This window comes from Diorhabda sublineata, chromosome 9 (assembly GCF_026230105.1).
Source record: "Diorhabda sublineata isolate icDioSubl1.1 chromosome 9, icDioSubl1.1, whole genome shotgun sequence".
Lineage (NCBI taxonomy): Eukaryota > Metazoa > Arthropoda > Insecta > Coleoptera > Chrysomelidae > Diorhabda > Diorhabda sublineata.
Genome location: NC_079482.1, coordinates 21367135 through 21392150, shown reverse-complemented (window position 1 = coordinate 21392150; position 25016 = coordinate 21367135). Strand labels below are relative to the sequence as shown.

The window sequence follows — 25016 nt, the reverse complement described above, 5'->3', positions numbered from 1 at the left end:
CAGATTAAAAAAAAATTAATGAAGGAAGCCCAAAATATTCTGGCAATCAATCAATCTTTTTTAAGTTAAATAAACTCTTTTTGCGTTTGGTTAGACTATCGAACATAAGGAGTAATCTCCAGTCGTGCGTCGGAGCTGACACACACACACAATTTTTTTTTGTTAATTTCGTACTTATTTCGTCCTCTTTTAAATTCCTTATACCAGGAAAACATATTTGCTCTTGAAGGATATTCTTTTACAAATGAGCATTACAACCGTTGAATTATTTGTTAACTTGGATAAATCATATTATATACAACTATTTACTCTCAGAAAGCAGCGACTAGAGTGCAGTTAAATCACCTACTGGGGCGCTCACGCCATGTGCCTAAAAATACTTAATACAGATACACATTTCCCCGAACATCTTCCTTCCGATCCTTCCGATCCAGGGAATTCCAAGTTACCAAGTTTCCTGTCTTTTAAAACCTTCTTAATATCCTAATAGCATGCAATCAACTGAATCCTTTCGAGTTTCTTCATAAGTTTTCATTACCTTCTAAATGTCGTACAATAAGATGAACATGGATTTTTATTGCATTCTTAGAGATTATAATAGAGGGAGAAATACTCACTCAAGACTTTAAATTGCATGGATAATTCCAATCATAAATTTTGTGAAACCTCATAAATATAATCAAACACAAAACAGATAACAGAGTAGTTATTTCGATCATGCCTTGACAACAGGACAAAAACAGTAATCGGCCACTCTGTCTTCGAATTACCTTTCGAATTTTTCGCATGAATTTATGAATGTAGAAAAAATATTTTTTCTACGACCCACTTTCCCGCACGCATTTCAGTTTTGAAAGTGTCACTGTAAAATTATGCAAATTTTGTCCTTATTAGATAGTTTTTTACTTCTGAGATTATAACTATTGTTACTGCAGGTAAATAAATATTTACGAAATAGTCCATCAAATAAAATTTAAACCTTTTCTAGCTTTTTGTAGCATTTTAAATATTTTGAAAATATAATATAATACAGATATTTTTTATATAATCATGTAATTGCCACTAAAACGTCAAAGTTGTTCAAAACGTCTTGGAAGTGACCGAATAAGTGCAATCTTCTTCTAAATCAAATCACATTAAACCGAATCCGATACAATAATATTAATGGATTCATCCGACGAAGAACTTCCCGAAGCCATTTTGAAGGCTGTAAATGAAACTAATTCCGAGCTGTTACCTGCCAAATGACTTAAAACCATTGCCGTCACCGTCATCGTCATCTTTATGAGACCGGCAACCGATTCCATCCTCGTCGACGTCAACTATCTTCCAGTTGAAACCAAATAACTCCACTGGACCGGCAATTCTTACTAGTCTACAGAATACAACAAATTGTGTTTCCAATATTAATATTTATAATAATTAGTAGTTTTTAGTTAAAGTTTTGTATTATTATGTTTGTTGGAATAAAATAATTTTAGAAAAACGGGTTGGTATACTCTTTTGTATATACGACCGTAGAAAAAATAATATTCCTAACTCATGCGTAAAGTGTCTTTCCCGTACGCGACTGCAGTTGTCGACGGAGCGGAGCGGAACGGAGTTCGGGCAAGCGGTGAAAGTGAAACTAAATTCAATTAAAAAAAAAAACTACTTTAAAAATTGTATTGAACCATTCAATAAGCAATTAGAAGTAAATAAAAATGATAAAAAAATGTGGAACGCTTCACGATTTTGCGTGTCATCCTTGCGCAGGGGCCATGCTAATCTTCTCTGTATCGTTCCAATTTTAGTATATGTACTGCCGAAGCAAGTACAAGGATAATGCACCGACACCCTTATTTGTAGACAGCAATGCTAAGCATACGTCGGTGACTTATAACACACCATTCATATCTACATTATTTACAGGCGCTCATAATAAGTCTGATATGCGCTTGGCAAGTTAGGTCGATCTTCATTCTTTAGTTTCTCTTTGTTAAAATATATTTTAGATATTTTAGGTCTCAAGGATCATAAGATTTAAAATACAATTCTTCTTTAGCTGCATGTTTAAAAAGGGGGGAGGGGGAAGTACGATTCCCGTGGCGCCGATTAGACTAAAATAAATCGAAAATGAGGTAATAAATTTTTTGATATCTCGCCTTGTTTTCGAGATATCGATACTTAAAGTTATAATCAAACGTTAGTCCGAAATTCGCTTTATTGAACAGATGCCGTTCAATAATTCGTTTCAAATGAATATTTTATCACTTCAAATTCAATATGAATCTTGTAATTCAATAAACAAAAGATTTTTTATTTAATTTCACCACTCTGTGATGAATATAACTTAACATACGATAAGTACATGAAAAATTTGATGTTTTTCATAAATGATTGTCGGTTGTTTTTCATTATTTATAAAATAAAAAAAAATATATAATGATAGTTTGAAGATTTAATTAGTAATTTAATATCCTCTTTGGAGCAAAAAGTACATTCTGAATGCTTTCAAAAGCTTTCGTTTGTTTTATAATTGAAAAGCCAGACTACTTTAGTATTTCACAATTATCCTGAAAAAGTTCTCTTGCAATTATGTTTGCATCATTTAACCTATTTTTAACGACAAAATCAACCGAATAAGAAAAATGACTGTAAAAAAATCGTTCCAAATCTACCCGCTCCGAATTTATCTGCCCCCAATTTCTTGTCTCCAAACCCACCCGTTCCTCGCGGCCTGTGCCTTTTTGGGCGAAGCCCCCCATAAGAAAAAGAATAATAATAAAATAAAACTAAAATAATCCTCACGCGAAGAAAATTTTTTTAGACAATTTTGGCTGTAAAGTATCACGATTTTTGAACTTTTTACACTCAAAGTGCACCACGAGAAGGTTAGGTTAAGTTAGGTTAGGTTAGGTTAGGTTGATATATACAAATATTAGATAAAAACAAATTTTTCCAAATTCAAATATCGATATCTCGTCATTTTCGACTTATTTTGGGTCGATTTACAAATTGGCATAGGCGATGCGTAATTCGTACTTGTGCCAAAAAGGGAAATATAAATTTTATAACATCCTTCTACAAATAATGAAAAAGTAAAATTAAATTTAACGGTTAATTTTTCTAAGAGGTGCAAGGTGCTATACACTATCATGTATTTGGATATTTCAAAGTTTAAATGTTTACATACATCATAAGGGTAATGAGGGTTCTCGTCCTCTATAAAATAAAACCCATAGAAGAAGATATAAATTGAAATAAAATTAACTACAACTGCGTAAGCTTATTACTATCAATCCTCTCCAAAAGATTCAGCGTTTAAGAAATACACTTATTTGAAATCAGTGTGACTGCAGCGCCACAGTGAATATGAACTACGGGAGGCCGTTAGAGCATGTTTTTCAATAGTAAACAGACAAATTTTGGAATAAAAGTTATAAATTAGTCGTCAAAAATAAATGTGACAATTTAATACTTACTACAATTTTATAATTATCTTGAACAAGCCAAAAAGACAAGTAAGTATAATGATAAAATATATAAGAGAATGCAGGTTAAGTTGCTTTAAACTGTTTTTTCAATGGAATGAGTAAATATTTGCTTAATTAATTAATTTTTCCATTATTTTTAGTTAAACCAAAGACATGGATATTATTATAAAAACAGGATCTTAGTCCATCAGCCATCAAATAAAATTTCAACCAAAAACTATGACCAAGGGTAAAAATCTTGTTCCTGCTGACATGTGACAGAAGTTAAGGAACATCGACGAAACTTTGACAGCTTTTTAATAAAGTCTCGCGTTATTCGACAATCCTCAGTCCACGCTACTCCTTATGTCACTTCATTAGATGTAATTCACAACAAGATAATTTATTTCATTATGTACTGTAAATTATGTTGAAGTATTATAATTAATAGGTTTTTCTATTTCGATTTCAAAAAATTTTAACGTGGATTTGTTTATGATTTAGGTTATAATAGCCTCCCGTAATGCTCGAAGTGACCACTGCGAACGCTTCAGTCGATTTAATTTCCCCTACCATGCATTTCCTCACTGCGAATTTAACGATATTGAAAATATACTACAAATTGGTGGTGGTGAAGTATACTTTTTCCCTTCTTTTAACTAAAGTATGTAAATTGCACGAAAAGGAAAATAATTATCTTGGCAAGCTAGTTAAGTCACATGCAAGATCGTTTTTACGCTAAACGTCGCACATAGGGAAAAACGGAAATCATTTGTGCCAAAATCGTAAATCTCAGGATCAGCTTGACTTAGGAATTTGAAATTTTTACAGCAGATAGCTTATGTAATTAGGAATACGAGAAAAATACTCCGATTACACCGAGGTCATGTTTTGACCTTTAAAAAAGTTGACAAAGTTCAACATTTTTTGAGTTATTTACATATTTGGAAAGCTGACGAAATGACGGTTCTAAATGCATACCTACTTCAATTTTTTTTTTTTATTTTTAGATCCTATGCAATAATTGTCCAAACTTCGCTTTGAAAAGTTGTTATATTTTTTGATATTATGAATTTTGTTTAAAATATCATGTAAAACATGATTTCGATGTATTTTTTGCCGCGGAACATGATGGCGCTATCAGTTTTGCCATAGAACATACCTAAAAAGCGCTAAATGTAAAAAAGTACATTTGCATAGGGTTTTTCGGCTCTATTTTTTCTAGGTTCTTTCTATGATAATATCTTACATATATATATTAAAAATTTTATTAAAAATAATATGATAGACGTTTTCTGTGTACTTTTTTATCATAGAATGTACCTAGAAAAAATAGAGCGGAAAAACCCTATGCAAATTTACTTTTTTACATTTAGCACTTTTTAGGTATGTTCTATGGCAAAACTGGTAGCGCCATCATGTTCCGCGGCAAAAAATACATCAACAAACAAAATTTTGCCTCATAATATCAAAAAATATAACAACTTTGCAAAGCCAAGTTTGGACAATTATTGCGTAGGATCTAAAAATTAAAAAAAAAATTGAAGTATGCATTTAGAACCATCATTCCATCAGCTTTCCAAATATGTAAATAACTTAAGGGTTTAGTAACATAATAATCAAATTTCAGGGCAAAAACCAAAAATTTTAAAAAAATGTTGAACTTTAAAAAGTTGTACAAGATGGTAAAGTGTTTTGTGCCAGAAGGTAGTTTTTTGAAAAAATTATCAAAGAAAAAAATCACAAATCACCAAACGATCCTCAACTTTGTTTGGAAAGTGATCCCTGACCTGCGCTAACAAAGGCGGTGTGTGACGTCAACACCCCTGTAGTCTACTATAATCAGCATATAAAATAAGATTCACTATAAGCTACCGACACATACATGGCGTTCATCGGTACAAATATGAGCATTGATATTTGTTTAATGTACTTGCTTCGGCAGTACATATACTAAAATTGGAACGATACAGAGAAGATTAGCATGGCCCCTGCGCAAGGATGACACGCAAAATCGTGAAGCGTTCCACATTTTTTTGATTATTTCATTTCGATAAAACGTGGCTCATACAAGAATTTTTTTTTTTCAATTTCAATAGGTCACTTAATTTTATGAGATTTTTAAAAATTTTTTTTTATTGTAATGAAATCTCGTTTGACAACTTTTTATTAAATTGGTAATTTAGATGGAATGAAGCTACTACCTTATGAAGTTTCTACCTAACAAAGAAAAAATATTTAACACAGCTAAAATGTAATGGAAAAATCGACTTCAACTGATTTCAATTTGAACAGACAGGACCAGATTCTGAGTTCCAGTGTCAGCTTTCTCTGTAAAAATATCTGCCTGGCTCTTTGCTGCATTAAACTCAATTAAATTGCTTCCATAAATTGCCCATAATTTTTTATGCAACTTTCTTGCATATCTCTGCAAATCTCTAAAAGTCTCACACAACATTTTACTCGATAATGCTTTTGTACTGCGTTGATAATTTGAAACGCCGGTCTGTGATGCTATTTCTTCTGTTTTTAGCTGCAGTCACTTAGAATCATTTCATCCACTAATGTAATGTTTTCTGGAGTATTCATCGTCACAGTACCTCTGGTACCAGTGGGTCATCTTCTAATGATCTGTCCACCAGCTTACGAGAATGTATTGATATCTAGTTAGCCTAGACCAGATCCATGCATAAACAAAATATTGCGTTACCATAGCAACGAACAATAACTTATTAGAAGTGTCAGTGTAAAGTTTGACTTCGATAAAGTGAACCAGAGTTACGCAGCAATAAATTAGAAGAAAAAAGATGTCCACCGAGTATCGAGCCATTATCAAGTACCTGTATTTAAAAGGGTTAAGAGGTAAGCAGATTTACGAAGATATGCTTTATACCCTTGGTGATCAATGTCCTTCAAATGCGACCGTGGAAAATTCTACTGCAAGCTTCAAAAGAGGTGAATTTTCCATTGAAGATGATGACCGATTGGGAAGGCCAGTTTCTGTGTCAGACCCCGAAAATATCGATACAGTTCATGACATAATTATATCAGACCGTTGAAGTTGGGCTAAAATGGATCACGTCAATATGGACATGACAAAAATTGCTGCAAAATGAATCCCCAAATGTTTGAATGTTGACCAAAAGCGCGCAAGGGTAGAAGCATAGTGTTCGATCTGTGCTGGATTTGAAAACGATGTAGACTTCTTAAACCGAATTGTAACAAGGAATGGGACATTTCTACGATCCAGAAACAAATCAACAATTGATAGAATGGCGACACTCTTGTTCTCCAAGACCTAAGAAGTTTCGTGTCCAAAAATCTGCAGGAAAAGTTCTTGCTTCAGTTTTTTGGGATTGCCATGGAGTAATCCAGATTAATTTTTTTTTGATAAGGGAAGAACAATAATTAGAGATTACTATTCGACATTACTGACCACTCTACGGGAAAAAATTAAAGAGAAAAAACGCGGAAAGATATCCAAAGGACAACGCCCCTGCAAAAAATTCGTGATTTAAGGTTTGAATTACTAGAACACCCCCTTTATTCACCAGATTTGGCTCCGCCCGACTATTATCTCTTTCCTCAACTGAAAAAAATTTTAAAAGGTTGTAAATTTTCTTCCAACGAGGAGGTAATAAAAGCTGTGGAGGTCTGGTTTGCAGAGCAAGAAGAAACATTTTTTTGAAAGGTCTAGAGACGTTGCAGGTCGCAATATTTGGACATTGAAATTTTGTTTGGCTCTATAGTAGGCTAAGAATTTTTCAATATATCCTCGTAGAAAGTGGTACGCGGCAAATGAAGGAAAAGTGTGCAGAGACCAAAAGCGCGAATGTAAGTATGGTAACAGGTCTAATATCTTTTCTAAATAATTAGTTCTCATCTTGATGGTTAGTAGCGAAATGGTGTCATATATTTAGTTATCTGAAGGTACTTCCCAGTCCTAGTTTATTCATGAAATTCACATTTAAAGTCTACTATGGTTGAATATTATCTTCTTTTTGTCTATATGATGTCTGTTTTATCTCCGTTTCAATCTCTATTATGATTGTTATTTTCTCGAAAGTACTTCAATGTATTTCTTGATTTCCTTCCTGTTACTATTATAGATAAAGATAAATGACCTTGTATCTTCTCAACATCTCAATAAGAACTGGAAGTAATTATAATTTTAGCTTGGTAAATTATCTTGGAAGGTCCGTAACTCACTTCCAAGTAAAGATAATTTTTTCTATTTTAAGAAGTACAACAACACCTGTATAATTTACCCGAAAATCGGCTTCATAAGAACTTCAAAGTCAATTCATCATTGTATTAAATTTACACAAATATATAAAGACTTCAAAGTCTCATTGGTTCGCACCGGCTACCGAAAAGCAAACAGTACCCTTGTGATATGCTATTGCCCACAAAACTTTTTTATATTTCGGCGCTCACTGATTGATTAATGGGTTTCTTTTCAATGAATCGTCGCCATAGAAAAAACACAAAATATTTGCTAAATGCATGACTGACATTTGTGAGGATTCGCCGAAAAATAACAAAAATCTATAATGTACCATGTCGATGTTTGTAATGACCATTAAACTAAATTTTTACATCAATTATAAGAATCAGTATGAATATTTTCAAACTAGAATATCACTACAAAATATTAATTTTTATTTCAGAAGGTTTTATTTAAATATATATCAGATATTTTCACAACGATTATCTAAAAACAATACTGTTCATTATTTGATTGGACACCCTTTTGTCGAAAGTCTGTTATTTTTATCAGATATTTTCTGCACCAGAAAATGATATCTATTTTCTTTTCCATTTCCTCTTTTTCTTTAAATACCTATTTATCTCAAACAAAGTACGGAAACACGTCTTGATATTTTTTTATTGGAGTTTACTCCTTAAGAATCGATTTGCATATATAAGGGGGCCGGTATGAGAAAAATGTGAGGAGTAAAATCTATCGATGAATGACCTCGTTACGTTTTTGGTGCGCACCCTATGATGCGCAACTTTCTAATTTGTCAGTGTCAACATATTTATATTGCTGTCATTGTGAAGTTTTATTATCATTGTGTTCCGCTAAAGTGAACTGAAAGTATTTTAAAATAACTATGGCAGAAAGAGGTGTAGATGATATTGCCGGAACATCTAACAAACTCGTGGTTGCAAGGTAATTCATGTATTATATGTATGAGCATGTGCAATTTGTATTTATTAAATATTTTAATAATTATCGATGTAGTTCATATAAATATATATTTGAAAACAACACATAAAATTAGATAATCAACCCAATATGAATTATCGAGCGCATCCACATAAAATAGAAAATTTCTAACCTAACCAAAAATTAATTTTTTTGTCGATGTCTATAAATTCTTCCCCTTTATTATGATTTGTTTTATAAATAATTTTTAAATATTAACAACTGTAGTCAATAATTCGATAATATTATCAGAAAAATCGACAATATTTTTTCATTATAATAATGTTTATATATAATTTTCTTTGGAAAAGTTATTTTTTAGCTTATTTAAATAATTTTCATGTACTATTTATTATTGTATGTAAAAGATTTAGTGACATAATTATCTTTTTATAACCATTTTTGTTAATTATTAAGATAATATTATATTTTACATAAAGAATTAATTATAATAATTTAACAAAAATCTTTTTTTATCAATTTTTTATAAAGTCGGTTAAAATTTTTATAATTATGCATTTATAAATTTTCTAATTTTTTTTTATATTTTTTGACTAGGAAAAAATCTAAACCTCGAAAAACTCCAGCCGAGAGACAGCGAGCTTACAGATTAAAAAAAATTAATGAAGGAAGCCCAAAATATTCTGGCAATCAACCAATCTCCAGTCGTGCGTCGGAGCTGATACACACAATTTTTTTTATAAGAATGTAAAGAGAAAACAATTTTCTTCACAGTTTACAGTGTTTCAATCAAAAATTCACGTACTTTTCGACCAATAACTTGTTTGATTGTAAGACAATGTTTATCACAAACTCCAAAATTCACGAATCTTGATGATATATAGAAATATTATCGAAATTAGACATAAAAACTCTTTCTATACAAAAAAATATATGTGTATGAATTTGACAAGACTTGAGCAATTGCGTTGTTGCCATTAACGAAGCTTTGATTTGTTTTTGCCTTGATTATTATCAACTTAAGAGTAAATATGTTATTTACAGCAATGCCAGTACCTTCATATTGTATATAATATGATAATTTGAAGACAAACAAGTCAAACTCACGAAGACCTGTTCAATATTAGACACTTTTCATGGGATACCGTTAATTTTGATAGAACGCGAGATTTGTTTATTGTTCGATGACATGCGTCATAGTCTCAAAACAGAAACGATGTTGGATTTTCCAAAACATTTTTTTATTGCATTTTAACATGTATTTTTATGAAATTATTCATATTTATAACAGTTGACGTTAATAAGACATTAATCGCTAGTCTTCTTAATATGTTCCTTCAAAAAAGTCAAACAGTACTTTAGCTGCTAATCATTGAGCCCTAAGCTCAAGTCATTCTCAATCTCCACGAAGAGCAAGACGTTTTTTACAGTCCATTTCCAGTGAATATATCGTCGGCACCATGCTAAAATAACGAATGTGACTGAACAAAATTTTTGTCAAAAGTTATTTTCATGACATTGATTTTGATGTTTTGATCCGAAAACGAAAACGAGGCAAAAATTCGTTACTCCCAATGATAGCCTTCCTGAACCTTTTATGCCATACGATGGTCAGATTCGTATATCGGAGGTGACAAAAAAATATTTATTGCAACTATGCTATCAAGGGCTAGTTCCCAGGACAAAAAGAATTCTGGATTGGGGACCCAGAACAGACAGGACGAAATCCAGGAAGATCCCCTACGAGATGGACTGACGATATTAAAAGAATTGGGTAGCAACCGCTCAGAGCAGAGAAAACTAGAAGCATTTGGAGGAGGCCTATGACCAGCAGTGGACGAGATAAGGCTGATTGATGATGATGATGATGATGTGTTTTCGATTAATCGTTTCTAAAATGTAACTAAATTACTTACCTGATTATTTACTTTCCATTATTTATATTATATTTCTAAGGATTTAGTGCCTTATCTTGTGTTGAATAAAAGTTTGTTTTAGTAAAAAAAACGTTTTTTTTTTATCTTTTCATCCATTATTATTAATTTTAATAGCAACTTTGTGGATGTAGATGTAAAGTATCGAAAATGAATGCCATGAAACTCCATTGCAAACTATCGATTATTCTTTAAAATTTCATATTCATTACTTTACCGTCGATCCAGTGACTTTCGACCTAAAAAGGCTAAAGTAGCGAATATTTTTAAACATTGATAATTTTACAAATAATTAAAATGATACCTTCGAACGATAGTTTTACAGTTGAAGATATCTATAAAAATTTAAAAACCGAAAATAACCAAACGCGTCAGGTGGGAAAAAATTATATTCAGTGTTTTGGCTCTCCTGAAAAGTGCCAATTTTCACATTCGTAATTTTAGCATGGTGCCGAAGATATAGAATTATCGCTTCAAAGGAACCGAAAATCCATTAAGAGCCGTAACGTCTACTCAAAGTTACTATATGATGTTTTATTTAGGAGGAATTATCATTTTTTTTTAAATAAAACGGAGCCCAAAGTTTTACTCGGTGAACGCAACTTCTACAGAGTCATTGTTAATGACTTTCACCTACTTCAACTTCCCGAAAGAACAGTGATGTAAATGAGCAGTTTTATAGCAGGTTTGAAAAATGATTTGCAGTTAAGAACATGTAGAATTCTTGTTATAGGCGGTAAAAATTGATTTCTGTTGGTTCTTTCAGGGATTTTATGAAATTTTTTTCGCAGTTTAAATAAAAATAAAGAAGAAAAAAACTTTGAAAACTATTTTATGTGCCGTTGTTTCAGTAAACGAAGACAACTACAGCGGATATTTCGACCCAAGCATCCTACTGCGCTCATGAATGGTACTACAGATATGTCTTTGTTCCTCTTTGTATGGGAAGTATTTCCTATACTATTTGCGGTCTTGCCTCATCCGGAACAGCGATATGGTTCCAATAGAATGTAGCAATAGTACCTTTATACTACAAGATCTACAACCAAAATTTGGTGACCTTCCGATTTGTATAATATCTAGTTTACGGTCGATTAGCCGATTTAGACTTGTGGCAATCTTTGTAGTCCATAGTATATGATGTGCCAACAAGTTACAGACTCTTGTTCTCAAACAGAACAAACGTAAATCCATCAGAAATGGGGCAAACTGCCCGAAGTTGTGGCAAGAGTGATTAAAAATGTCATACCCATTTTCAATTATTAAAAAAATTGAGCTAGAATATCGGGTCATAACTTTTGTGTCCATTTATGAAACTTAAATTATACAAAAAATTAGTCAACATCCCATCTAGACCGATTTTTTTCTGGTGTTTTTGTTTTTTTGTCAATTCGTACAATTTTATTCCCGCAGTTTCAATACTGTAAAAACACGAAACGAATTGAATCGAATACATATTTGTGCGAAACCGAAAAATAACATCATACACGATTGAATTTACAAAAAGTAATCTACTTGTTAAAACTCAAAAGTGCCGCTTTCTTTAGTAATAATACTATTAGCTTAAGCACACTTAGTACCCTTGTCGGTAATATAGAAATCTTTATCAGAAGACCGGAAGGAGTTGTTTATCCTTTTGGAAATTCCGTTCGTTGGCGGGCTGTGTTTATCTAAATAACATTATTTTGAAATATTCACAATGGGAAAGTTTATGCTTATGCACATTTTAAATGCATTTTGAAATTTTGAGTAGTTTTTATTTGTATTAAATATGACCAGATGCTCAGTTTTGGCAGACAATAACCGCTGTTGCAATATTTACTTTCCTGTTTGGTGATCATTGTGAAGAGTTCTGTGAAATACAGAACAGATTTTAAGCTAGAACATACGATTCTATTTAACGGTTATTCCGTTATATTAGTCATTGTAGCGCTGTTAATTTCGTTAATGTAGGATGATTTTATTCAATTATTCTCAACCGCATATACACATTTTGTTTAGAAAATAATGTACGCATTCTCCTTGTAGCACTTTTCCCAGGGATGTTTAATAAGTTCGATAACCTCTTTATAATAAAAATCGTCAAGTTCCTCCAAATAGCTGTTTTCACCTCTTCATTTTTGGAAAATCATTTACCACCGAGCCATTTTTTCAAGTCTGGGAACAGAACATAATCCGAGGGGGATGAATAGGGTGCATGAGATAGCAATTCAAAACTTAACACAATAATTTTTATCACTGCAATAACGGATATTTAAGCTGGTGCATTGTCTTGATGAAATAGCACTTTCTTCTCAGCCAAAAGTGGCCATTTTGGCTTGATTTCTTCGCTCAAACGTTACAATTCGGTCGTTTGAGGACGTCCAAACAACTATGACGGAATTACTGTCGGATATTACGGTTTAAATCTTTTAAAATTGCTACAATGCTTGGAAAAATCACTGGATTCAGTATATTGTTGTAACAAATAATATTATGGTGAATAATTTTTATAACATTATTACTTTATTTTCAGTTCTCGTAGATTAAAATAAGTAATTATCAAATTCTTCATTTACAGTTAACGAATCAACCGCTTCTTCAGGTGTAGAAAAACATTGCGGGAATAAGACTATTGGGTCTCAAACATTGACTGACGAGTGATAGTTCTCATTATCGTGGTGGAAAATGATTCGTCTTCTGCGATTGGTTTCCCCGATTTTTCGAATACCACTGGCAAAGAAATGCTGTTGTACCATTCATAATTGACCATTCTATAACGGTCAATTGCTATAATGGAACAGTTATTCCAAAAAAATAGGCGGTCTTTTGCAAAAATCCACGCGAGTTTTCTTCGAACGGTATCGAAAGCGAACTTTTTGTCAGCCAAATCTTCATGCGATATTGAATGTATGTGAGTGGATCTAATGCTCAAGAATGTCTCAATCCCACTGTATATCACATGACGATATTGCAATATCTGCTTACTCACAGCATCGATGTTTTCAGGCAGAACAGCTGATTTTGGACGAACACAAAATTCATCCTGTAACGACGTGTGATCACGATTAAATTCAGAAAACCTACGATACACGGTGGATCGAGTTGGTGCTTCATCACCAAAGTCGCAACGAGTTAATGGGCACATTTATGTTGGTTCAATCCCCGTCAAAAGTCGTAGAAAAGCATCGCTCTTGACCAAGATGAATGTTTCAAATATCAAATATCTTAAAACTTAGGTAGCAACCCTCGTGGAAAAGTTTTATATGTAATGAAAAAGAAATTATCTCGTTTTTTTCTTCGATATACATCATAAATCAATCACCCAGGGTTAATGTGGAAATTGGTCCTTGATGTATTTCCTTTGATACTAGAAAATAATTTGAAGAGGATAAAATCTGTACAGGTTCTTGTAGCGTGGGGTGTCGTTGTGAAAGAAGGGTGATACGATGTTTCCCGCTGCGATTGCTTTTGTCTGGTCACGTTCATGTATCTTTTTGAGATTTAGCAAAACAACGGGCACGTGTCACATTTTAAATACTGTCTGTATACTTCAACATATCTTTGAATCATAGTAACATATTGTTATAAATTCTAAATTATCTAATGCTTTTAATTCATACAACGTACTTAATAGTCAAGTAAATATAGAAAACCTTTAAGAACCTTGAAGGGATTATCGAAATTAGTTTTGTGACCGACATCATCGACATTTTGTTGATCCATTGGAATATATTGAACAAATGATAGGATGAGTCTAACTAAATGAGAAAATTATAAAAAACATCTGCAACACATGAAATTTCTATCAAATATTCATTTGAAAAAATATGTTATTTTTAACATGCTTTGTAAAAAAAGCAAACTTGCCGTTAAATTGATTTATTAAAACCTGTGACCCATTTGATTCCATACAATAATACAAAGCTATTTCTAACATTTTGTAGCATATCAGGTGTTATGTTTCTGCACTCCGTTGTAATCCGTTGGCGAAGATCTTCTATTGTCTCGGACTTCGTGGCAAAACATTTATTTTTTAAGTGTTCCCAAAGAAAAAAGTCTAAAGACCATAAATCCGGTGACCTGGCAGGCTATTCAATTAGGCCCCTCGTTCCAATCCACCGTCCAGGAAAACGGTCATCTAAGAACTGTCTTACAGGAGCCACATATTGCGGAGGTGCTTCATCTTGCTGAAAATGAAGCCGATCAGCAGTATGATTTTGGTTATCTTCAATTATTTGTGTTATTAAAGGATCAATTGTATCTTCAAGCATGTTTAGGTAGACTTCACCAGTTAAATTTCCAGGAATAAAATGTGGTCCTATAATATGATATTGGAGGATATTGGGTATGAACCTCACGGGTTACTATCATCTCAGTAACGGCAATTGTGCCTATTTACAGCTCCATTCCCATAAAATGTGCATTCGTCGGAAAAACAAATGTTAAATAATAATTGTGGATCTTCAATTAAACGCTGCCTCATTGCTTCACAAAATTGCAGCCTTCTATCAGGATCATCCTCATTTAGTTTCTGTACTAGTTTGAATTTGTACAGATGAAATTTGTACGTTTTTAAAATTCGTATTATGGACGAACGGCTTCAGCTAGTTGACGAGTACTTTGAGTATGATCCAATTCAACATGCCCTAACACAGCGACTCCCACAGCTTCATTTTTGATCGGTTTCCGCGGCTGATGTTTCACATTACAGACAGATCCGGTATCTACAAACTTTTTAACTAACTTGCCAACTTACACATCATTCACATTTTTATGGGGATGACTCTCATTAAATAAGCGAGCCATAAGTCTAGCACAACTATTATTTTGAAAATAAACTATTTACTCGTTCTGGAATGGAATAAATCATTTTGTACCGTGAAATTAAAATAACTTGAGAAGCAACCAAACTGAATCAATAAAGAGACTAAAATAAACTGTAAATTCTTTTCCTACACGTATCTGCAGTTTTTGTTTCAACAAAAAAGCGCGAACGATTAGTAAGGAATTTAGTTCTGATAAATAATATCGTGTTTTTGAAATCCCATTTTCCTTTAAATTGAATAGTTTAAAAATTGTTTGTAGCTGTTTTCACTCGTAATAATTAAAACTTATTTGTGTTTTTCGTTAATACCAAAATTATCGGTTTAATGTTTTTAAAGCCTTTTTCTCATTAACTGTTTTAGTAAAATTAAATAAATAGGGTATCACTAGGAAGACAATTTTGTGTCCTTTCAAATAAAATATTAATCGACTCCTCTTTCTATTCAAAATTTTAGGGTTGTTACTACTTAAAGGCACAGATCGAATAATATGTTTAAAATGTACCAAAATCAAAATCGACGTGTCCGAGCATTTTTTAATTTTATTAGAAAAAAAGGAGAAAAGCTAGGTGCAAACTTTTCGTTGGACTACCCTGTTTATCTTTCCTTTTTACAAATCAGCAGTAATCATTGATAATGGCTGGATCCCATCACCCATGGTACAAAATTTTCATTATGATTTATTGAATTTTATCGAATTCTGGATTACAATCAACAGCCAAGTGATTTATAGGAATTTTGAGTTCATTAACTTACTGTTTGTAGTTTAGAGCCGTACTTAAGTCAAAAAATCCCCTAACTACACTTAAGAAACAGTTCCAAGCTCTAAGTTTTTGTAGGGCAGGTTTTTTAAAAAGTAATATCGCCCTGCAAATTTCTAATTTTCGGCCTAAAAAAATACCAATCTTTAACTTTGTGACATAACTAGGGTAAGACTTGTTTGAAATATTTGAATCCTCCATTCACTTTATTCATAGCTTTCAAAAAGTATTATTACTTCCGGTTCAATGTGAAGAGAAGAATATTTTGTGATCCCAGTAGAAATACCAATCGTTCCAGCCAAATTTGTCTAAAATATAGTCCATTCATTCTATGACTGTTACACAAATAAAGAAAACTGCAATGTTTCTCAAACCATCCTTGAAGTCAACCCATGGACTTCAGTAAAGGCACGTAACGAATCTCCAATATTGTAAAATGTGGAAAATGCAGCATATCTTTTTCTAAAGATTGTAATTTTCCATTCTGTGGCAACTAGCTTCACTCCTTAAAACGGCAATCAAGAAGTTTTGACTGTTGCTTTTAGAACTGAAGATCATTATTAAATCATTAAACACTGAGTGTCTTGATATCGGATTACAACATCGAAATATTTGAAGATCAAATGTTCATGCAATATTGAGTGTATGCGAATGGAATTAATGCCTAAATTTACCTCAATCTCACAAGACGATATTACAATATCAGTTTACGCACAGCATTGCTGTTGGTTTAATCCAGGTAGAAAGTTATAGAAAAGCATCGTACGAAAATGTTCACGATTTAATTCCATTTTTTATCAAGATAAATGTTTCAAATATCTGTAAACAAATATTAACTTTTATGACAACATGTTCTGAGTACGTGTGGATCGAGTTGTTGCTTCATCAACAAAAGTGAGTTGATTGACACTCTGCTGTTGGTTTAATCCAGGTATAAAGTTATAGAAAAGCATCGTACGAAAATGTTCACGATTTAATTCCATTTCTTATCTGTAAACAAATCAAATTTTATGACAACATGTTCAGAGTACGTTTACCATTCAAATGTCAAATTTTATGATGGGAATGTCAGATTTGACATATTCACATCAATGTTGCCATATCTATACTTCAATAGCAGCCCTCGTATCATAATAAAAAACATCGCAGCAGTTTCCGATGATTCCTGATGGTCTGTTTTATAAATTTATTGACGTTACCGATGTGGAGCATTAGAGAAATGATTAACCTCAAAAATTCACCACTAACTACACTACTAACTATTATTCTAAAGTGCAGTAGGATCCAATGCAACAGTTTTAATCAGTTATTGAGGTGATTAGAGATTTTACATTCGTATTAGTACTCTTTTGAAAATTTTTCCTAAACTGCATAAATAAATCCAATCTCCAATCATGTTCATTATGATACGTGACAACGAACAGATTAACCCTGAGAGTTTATCTAAAGAACTCCTGTTTTCATTATAACGCTTCTATTTTATTTAACGTCGCGACGCTAAGAGATGTACAAGAGGCAGCACGCGTCATCCCCGTTATCGTCGTTATCAACTAACGACGTTCCATTGTGTAGTCACGTGGCTGGTGTTTCGTTACTCATTTGTTTCGTATTTTCAACAGAAAATGTGTGACCGAGCAAACATTTAAAGTTTTCTGTCAACCGAGTGAGTTTACTCGAGTTGATGATGAGCTTTGTCCTTGTTATGTCTTTATTTTTACATGTAAGCACGTGTGATTATGTCCCCAACGGAATAATAGAAATTTTGTTTTGATAGACTAAAAAATTATTTTTTATCTTCATTAAAACTGAGTCTGTTTTATACTTTTTTCAAATCAATTCTTTTATTTTGTATATACACAAGTCGACCGTCTCCCAATTTTACATTTTACAATGAAATTAATTCAAATTAATAGTTCAATATTGAATTTCGTCTGCATCTTTATTTTATACAGCCTACTAAATTTCCTCATTTCACGTGGGGGTTGTTTAAGGTTTTGGGAGAGCTATGCAACAAGGCACCTTTTCTTGTGACTTCAGGAGACGCGTGCTGATAACGTATGTTTTGGTGTTTACATACCGGAACTTTTATTTGAAAAATCAGTTGAAAATACCCCAAATTAGTGTTCACGTTGGAGAGAAGATTGGGCGCCATACCATTTTGACTTTGTGATTGGTCTATAAAATAACAGTCCATGGAATGGATGCACAAAAGTTTCAAAGAAATGTTTGTGCTAGAGTTGTCTGAAAAGCTACTGACGTCCTTAATATATCAGCACTTTTCAGTATAAGTTAGAAAATATATTTGTGACTGTATTGGGAAATTTTCTGCTATTTTGAATACTTCTATTTGACAGAATCACAAAAGAGTCATTGTGAAAAGTTTTCCGAAAATAGAAAAAATAAAAAAATAGTATTGAACTGCCAAAAAAAAATTTGTTCTTGAAAGGCAATACGCCAGTTTACGATCGTAAAATTTTGAATTAATGAGGCCGTATCAGATTGAGCGTTTGGGGCGGCCAAAAACAGCGATATCATCGGAAAATAGTAGAAGCTATCGGCATATAAAAAATAATTGTTCGCGTTGGGTGCGTTCTTTAGACCAAAACTGACTGACGCGACAAAATGAGTCAGATTTTTGCATCGATTCATAACTGTGAATAAAACCTGCTCTTACCACTACTCTCGTGGAATGGAAAAGGAAGTAATTTGCAAAGGTAGAACCTGTTACGAGAGAGGCAAAGATGTTTTCATCTACTGGAAAAGAGACTATCTTTAAAAAACAATTACAGAGTATCAAAGCTACCGAATTTGAGGAAATTAAGTCCCTTTATACTTAGTTGAAACATTCACAAATTGCACTTGATTGAACACTTACCGTATTCACCAGATATGGTCCCCAATGAAATTTTGCTGTTTCCTAATTCTTAACTTTCACTTATATGAGAGATATTTTTAGACTAGGAGGTTATTGTATAAGCAAAAGTCTATTTTGAGGAGAAAAATTTATTTCAGAAAGGTATAGAGTAATAAAGCCTCATTAGGTATGCACAGGGACCACAGAGTGACCCAACGAATATTTAAACCACTCATAGTTTGGCATTGATTTCATTGTAAAATTATTTCTTTGTAGGTAGAACGGCAGCTTTGTCTTTTTTGTACTCCTTAAGGACTTTGGTGTTCATTTATTCCATTTTTTATTGGGAGTCTAGCATTACATCATATTTAATCTAATAGAAGGTTAAACGGTACATGTTAAACACAATATTTCGATATTGACACTTCAGGCCATTAAACATACTTTTCCTAATTTTCTTACGCAATTACTCGAAATTTTAATATTACAAACACTACTATTTCCGAGCCAAACTGGACGGAATTCCCCATTTTATTAATCTATACCTTTCTGAAATAGACTATAGTATTTGGAAGGGTTACAAAAGTTAGAGAGTCTCTGTAAAAAGTGTAGGGACTTAAAAGGAGACTTTGCTGAAAAAAAGATATGGTTATGGAAAAAATAGTTTTGTTTCCTGTCCTGTCAAATAGACGAAAGAAAAAATTTGAATACCTAGTTGAAAAACATAAACTATATAGAGTCTATTATCTGAACAGTTTTGATGATAGGTAATTTTGAATTAACTTTACATGGCATTCCATTTAACAGGAAAAACAAAATTTAATGGCGCTTCAATTGATGTGTGGATTATGCATACAATCAAGTACTATTGATTCAAGTCCCAATGAAATCACAGAAGGATTTAGAGTATTGGAAAGTACAACATTACATTTCAGTTTTCTGCGTTTTACCTTTTCTAGAAATATTTCATTTTAATTTCAGAGTCTTAACCTAAATTCATAAAATAACAAACTTTTTTGGAGAAAATCAGTTTCTTTGAAATGAAAAGAGTAAATTTTCATATAATTGGATACCCTTTTATCAATTTTTGTTATCTATCCATTTACTACCCCCCAATTTCCATAAGAACTTTAAAATTTTTTGCTACTGGAAAAGTTTAGTTAGGACACTTTTGTCCAGAAAGAGCAATGAGAAAGAAGCACAACATTCAAGTTACCCAAAACATAATAATGTATATTAATTTAGTTACACAAATTAGAAGAAATAGTGGATTTCTCTCGAATTCTGAGTCCAAATTGCGTTTAACAAAATATCTTTTAGGTTTGGAAATAGACAAATGATGAATAAATCTATTCAGGGTGTTCCAGGGCTTGATGCAAAAAATTCGGAATGGAGTGGAGGACTTGAAAATAATGCATTGATATGATAACTAGTTTCTGAGTTATAGAATGTGTTTGACGGAATAGTTAATTCTACACTACACTTGTACAATCTAAGGATATCAAAAATGATTTTTTCAATCAATCTTTATTAACTCGAAAGTATTTATGGGTTAGGACGTTCGCCACAAAGAGACATTCTAAAGAAAATTGTCATAAATTGTAATTATTTATTAAAAATATATCAATAGATCAATACAAGGAACAGAATGATCGACAGAATGAGGTAAAAACTTTGGAATAATCATCCAAATTCAAAGAAATATCCTTCGTAGACTCCGAAAGTATGTACAAGTGCAAGGAATAGTTTTTTTTTTTGTTTTTATTTGATAATTTTCTACATTTTAATTTTTTCCTTATATAAGTAAGTAGTTGTTTGACAGTATGCGGTACAATTTGAAATGTTTTATTGTATTTTCATACCTCCTGTAAGTATTTTCAATAAATAATCACAATTTATGATAATTTGTCTCTTTGGGAGAACGGTTTCCGTGGCATTTACAATGATCTAAAAATCTACATATCTCCTAAACCATAAATTTTATCCTGTTAAACAAACAGTACGTTTTTGTTAAAAAATCGATTGAAAAATGAATTTTTCTATCTTAAGATACACACTACATCGAATTACGTAATCATCCATTAAAAATGCATAATTTGAAATGTATAATTTAGAAAATGTATTTAAATATAAGTGATTTCGCAACTTTCAATGCCTATAACTCAGAAACAAGTTGTATGAGAAAATTGTTTATCACAGCATTTTTTTCATATCATCTATTCACTCTCGAATCTTTCGCATCCGGAATATTCTGTAGATCGACATAGAAAAATACATGCTCATTTAAAAATTATAAATTAGCTTCAGATTGGTGTTGAATTTCTTTTTGGAGAGAGTTATATATCACAAATAACAAGTTTTTTTCTCGCATTTCTCATAGTTTTCAACCAAAGTTCAATAACAACTACCCTTTTCCTCAAGATTCGATACCTGACGACGGTAGAACTGAAATTTCCGTTAGATTAGCCAAGAAGAATGTTTAGCAAACAGATAAGCAATATCATTGTTTACGTGTAGTAAGTAGCCCACAATCAAGTTCGGATCCCTTATAAATAAGTCCGTCTAGAACAACAATTCGACCCTCTATATATGCAGTTGCAATAAAATATCGAATTACACGAAAAACATGGTTGTAGATCGAACTGATTGTTCATGTTTCTGCCACTCATTGTGTAACTGTATAAGATTGTTGTTGCCCCCTAACGTGAGGCCAGTTTTCAAACAATATAGATTTTTTTTTGATGAAATAGAGCGGACAAATTATAAATTTGCTATTGTATTTTTTTAAATATAGCAACTACTTCAACTTTACTCTGATCTCAAATTATATGATTGAGCATTATAATATTTAAGGTTTCGGAAAAAATCATCGAAATGAAAATTTTTTACGCGTTTCACTATCAATTTACGAAAATAAGTGAAATAGAAGCAGATATAAGGTAAGATACTTAGTTGATCAACCATACTGTCAAGATGTGGAAGGCATAAAAGAAAGCACATATTTTAACAAGTGGTACGAGTATCCTCAGTTTCTGTATAACCAAAATTCTTCTATTCTCAATGAAAGAACATATTAAGTCGATATCAGCTTCCTTTGATCATTCAAACTATTTTATTGTTGGACTAACGAAAAAACATATATGCTATGGAAAAACAAGCAAAAAAAGGGAATACCCTATGGAGATGTCTGTGGATATTGATCTTGAACTATTGGTTATAGTGTTCGGGAAAAACGTGCCTCGGTCGCTGATTTCACAGGATTGCACTTCTTCAAAGAAAGGAGTCCAAAAAAAGTGACGTTCTGGGCGTCTGTAGGTGAACTTGATATCCACGAACCACGTTTGCTTGTCGACTAGTTCTTGCTATAACTGCTCTAGGTGGAATTATGTTCGACAGATCAGAAGAGTATTTGCTCTGGTAGTATCGGTAAGACTGGACCTTTCTTCTATGCTCTAAACTGTTTCTGATCAACTATGAATCACCTATAAATCGAGTTGCTCTCTTCTGTATTGAGATGTATACTCAGCTTTGTAAAGGAGAAGAAGCTGTTGTGGAAAGTATAGCTTTCTAGTCTTATAGAGGGTTCCTAGCGTTTTTGAGGATCCCTTAGGAAATCCTGCCACGTGGCTATGCCACTACATATTGCTCCCGACCTCAACACCCAACAAAAGAATTTGCAATGCTGTTGTTATTTTATGTTCGGGCAGGATCAAATCCTGAGCCTCGGTGCCACAGTAAACAGTCTGGATATTTGTTGTATCAAACTCAATAATATTGATTGTATATTTTCAAGATTGGTATTAATGATAATGATGATGTTGCTGTTGCTATCTACGGATTTGGGTGTTAGTTAACTTTATTGGAGCGGCTGATCTGAACGAGACGACGCCAGTGTGGTATCCTCGGCGAAGCTATAGGGCGAGTAGATCGTTAAGTTACAGGAGAAAGAGACTACTTGACAAAATGAGTCCCTGGAACTCACAAGCGTTAAACTCCAACCTTTCTAAGGTCCATCGATAGCGACCTGGATTGATTGTTTGAGAAAGCTATTAAGCCAGTTAAAAAGTGAAGACGACAAACCGTACGATCTCAATTTATTTAGAAGGTTGACATGCCAAAATGTCAAACAACTGTTTTGTTTATCTTCTGTAGGAGCTTAGACAATTTCAGTCTTTCCTAAGTAGTTTCATTAATCATTGATTCGTATGCTGTTAACTAAAAGCAATATAAGCCTCTCAAGATACCAGTTAGACTGCTCTAACCTAGAATAGTTCTGGATCAGCCTCGTGAGTCTCTTTCACGGAGTTGTTCGATACTCATTAACTATTCCTGTTCAGAACCAGAAAGCCCAATCCGCATGAGATTCAGAAAATCATTAAATTATATTTGTTTCTTCAAATACAAACGATGTTCATTCAACACTCCCTATTATTTTCAATCAACTATGAGTTTTTTCAACGGAGCTAATTTGAACTTTAATCAGTTTTTTATTGACATTCTGTTTTATATCGTTTGAGTTAGATCAGCAAACTCTGAAGAGAGGCTTCTGGAATATTTGAAACTCTTCACTAGTTCCATCTGTGTTTCATCTATTTCGATTTTGAGGCTTTCCCTACTACTATTATTGTATTCTCCACGTTGATAATCAAATTCCTTGATTTAATACATTTTGTTTCATTTATTGCGAACAATAGTAAATGGTCGGCAAAAACATATTCAGAGATTACAACTATTTGCGTATTTCTATATTATATCCATAACCGTTTCTCATTTATTTCCTATTTATTTTTCTTAATCTTTGTTTTGTCGTGAAAATTTACGATTGGTCCTTATTTTTCTTCATCTCTTTCTTCGTTTTTTCCTATAAAGATTTGATATTATTTCGCAATTTGATCGTTGTTGTAAACTCTTCCATATTTTATTTCTTCGGACGGTGTCAAGTGTTTTGTGAATGTGTATAAAACCGAGGTACACTTTTTGATTTGTTTCCAGTCTTTTGTCACTTCGCCTAAATCGAAAGACATCACGATTTATCTAATTTTGTTTTATATTTTCATCAATATTTTTTCCAAAATCCTCTCGTGGAACACGATTAGCAATGCCTCTATAATTATTGTAGTCTTTTTTTTTCAAAAGACTTATAGCTTCTTAATATATATAAAAATATTTCTCGCACTTAAGAATAACTTCGTCCTCGAAGTCTTGGTTGCTTCTTCAAGAAAATCTTGTAAAATTCTTACTTGAGTGGGTTGCAGCGTTGGTCCAAAAAGCAATCTGAAAATTCTTTTCCCTTTTTTATAAGAATAGTTAATAAAATTGTTGAAACGGACATTTTTAATAAAAATGCAGAGATGTTGAAGCCGTACTTCTGTTTCTTCTATTGTCGTATTTTTGCATGGGTTTCGGGAATTTTGAGCTTTTATATTTCTAATTTGTGCTAGGGCATTAACTTCATGGGTACGATGTCTAGAAGTGATATTTCGTGAACAGTTTTTTTACCATACAGGCTTCCATCTGTAACTATTGGTTCAACTGACATCAAAAGGCTGCTGGTATTGACAATTTCTTCTTGTATTTTTGTGGAGTTGACGATACCCAATAAAATTACTATAAAAATTTACAGTTACAGTTGTTTTCGTACAGCTTTGAATGCATTCTTGATACCATTTGTTATTGGCATAGAAAGATGTGGGTGACTACTTGTTCGTTATTAGGAATAGGATAAATTTCATGGGCTAGAAAAGTGTCAAAAATATATAAGATTCCACTAACTCGTAAGGGTATTCATTCATTAAGAGCTTTTCTCGAATAAATTTTGATTCATTTAAAGTGAATAATTCAATATTTGAAAGATTTAAATAAGGTGAAGTGATTGTTCTTACAAGTTTCAAATCAGCTGATAATTTATTGATAGCCAAGGAATCATTAATTTATTGAATTTCGTATCGAAAAACAGACCGAAAGATATTTGATTGTTGAATTTTGTTTTGTTCTAATTATAAAGCGGTTATATGTGTTTTAAGTAAGTCTAGGT

The 25016-nt window shown here is 32.5% G+C and overlaps 2 non-coding genes across 2 annotated transcripts; one reads left to right on the top strand and one right to left on the bottom strand.

Annotated features, from left to right (window-relative positions):
* Positions 1–1710: 1710 nt before the first annotated feature.
* Positions 1711–1817, bottom strand: LOC130449138 (U6 spliceosomal RNA). The gene has a single exon (XR_008910428.1). It is a non-coding gene; the product is annotated as a U6 spliceosomal RNA (small nuclear RNA).
* A 3567-nt stretch (positions 1818–5384) lies between these two features.
* Positions 5385–5491, top strand: LOC130449137 (U6 spliceosomal RNA). Its single transcript, XR_008910427.1, has one exon. It is a non-coding gene; the product is annotated as a U6 spliceosomal RNA (small nuclear RNA).
* The last annotated feature ends 19525 nt before the right edge of the window (positions 5492–25016 follow it).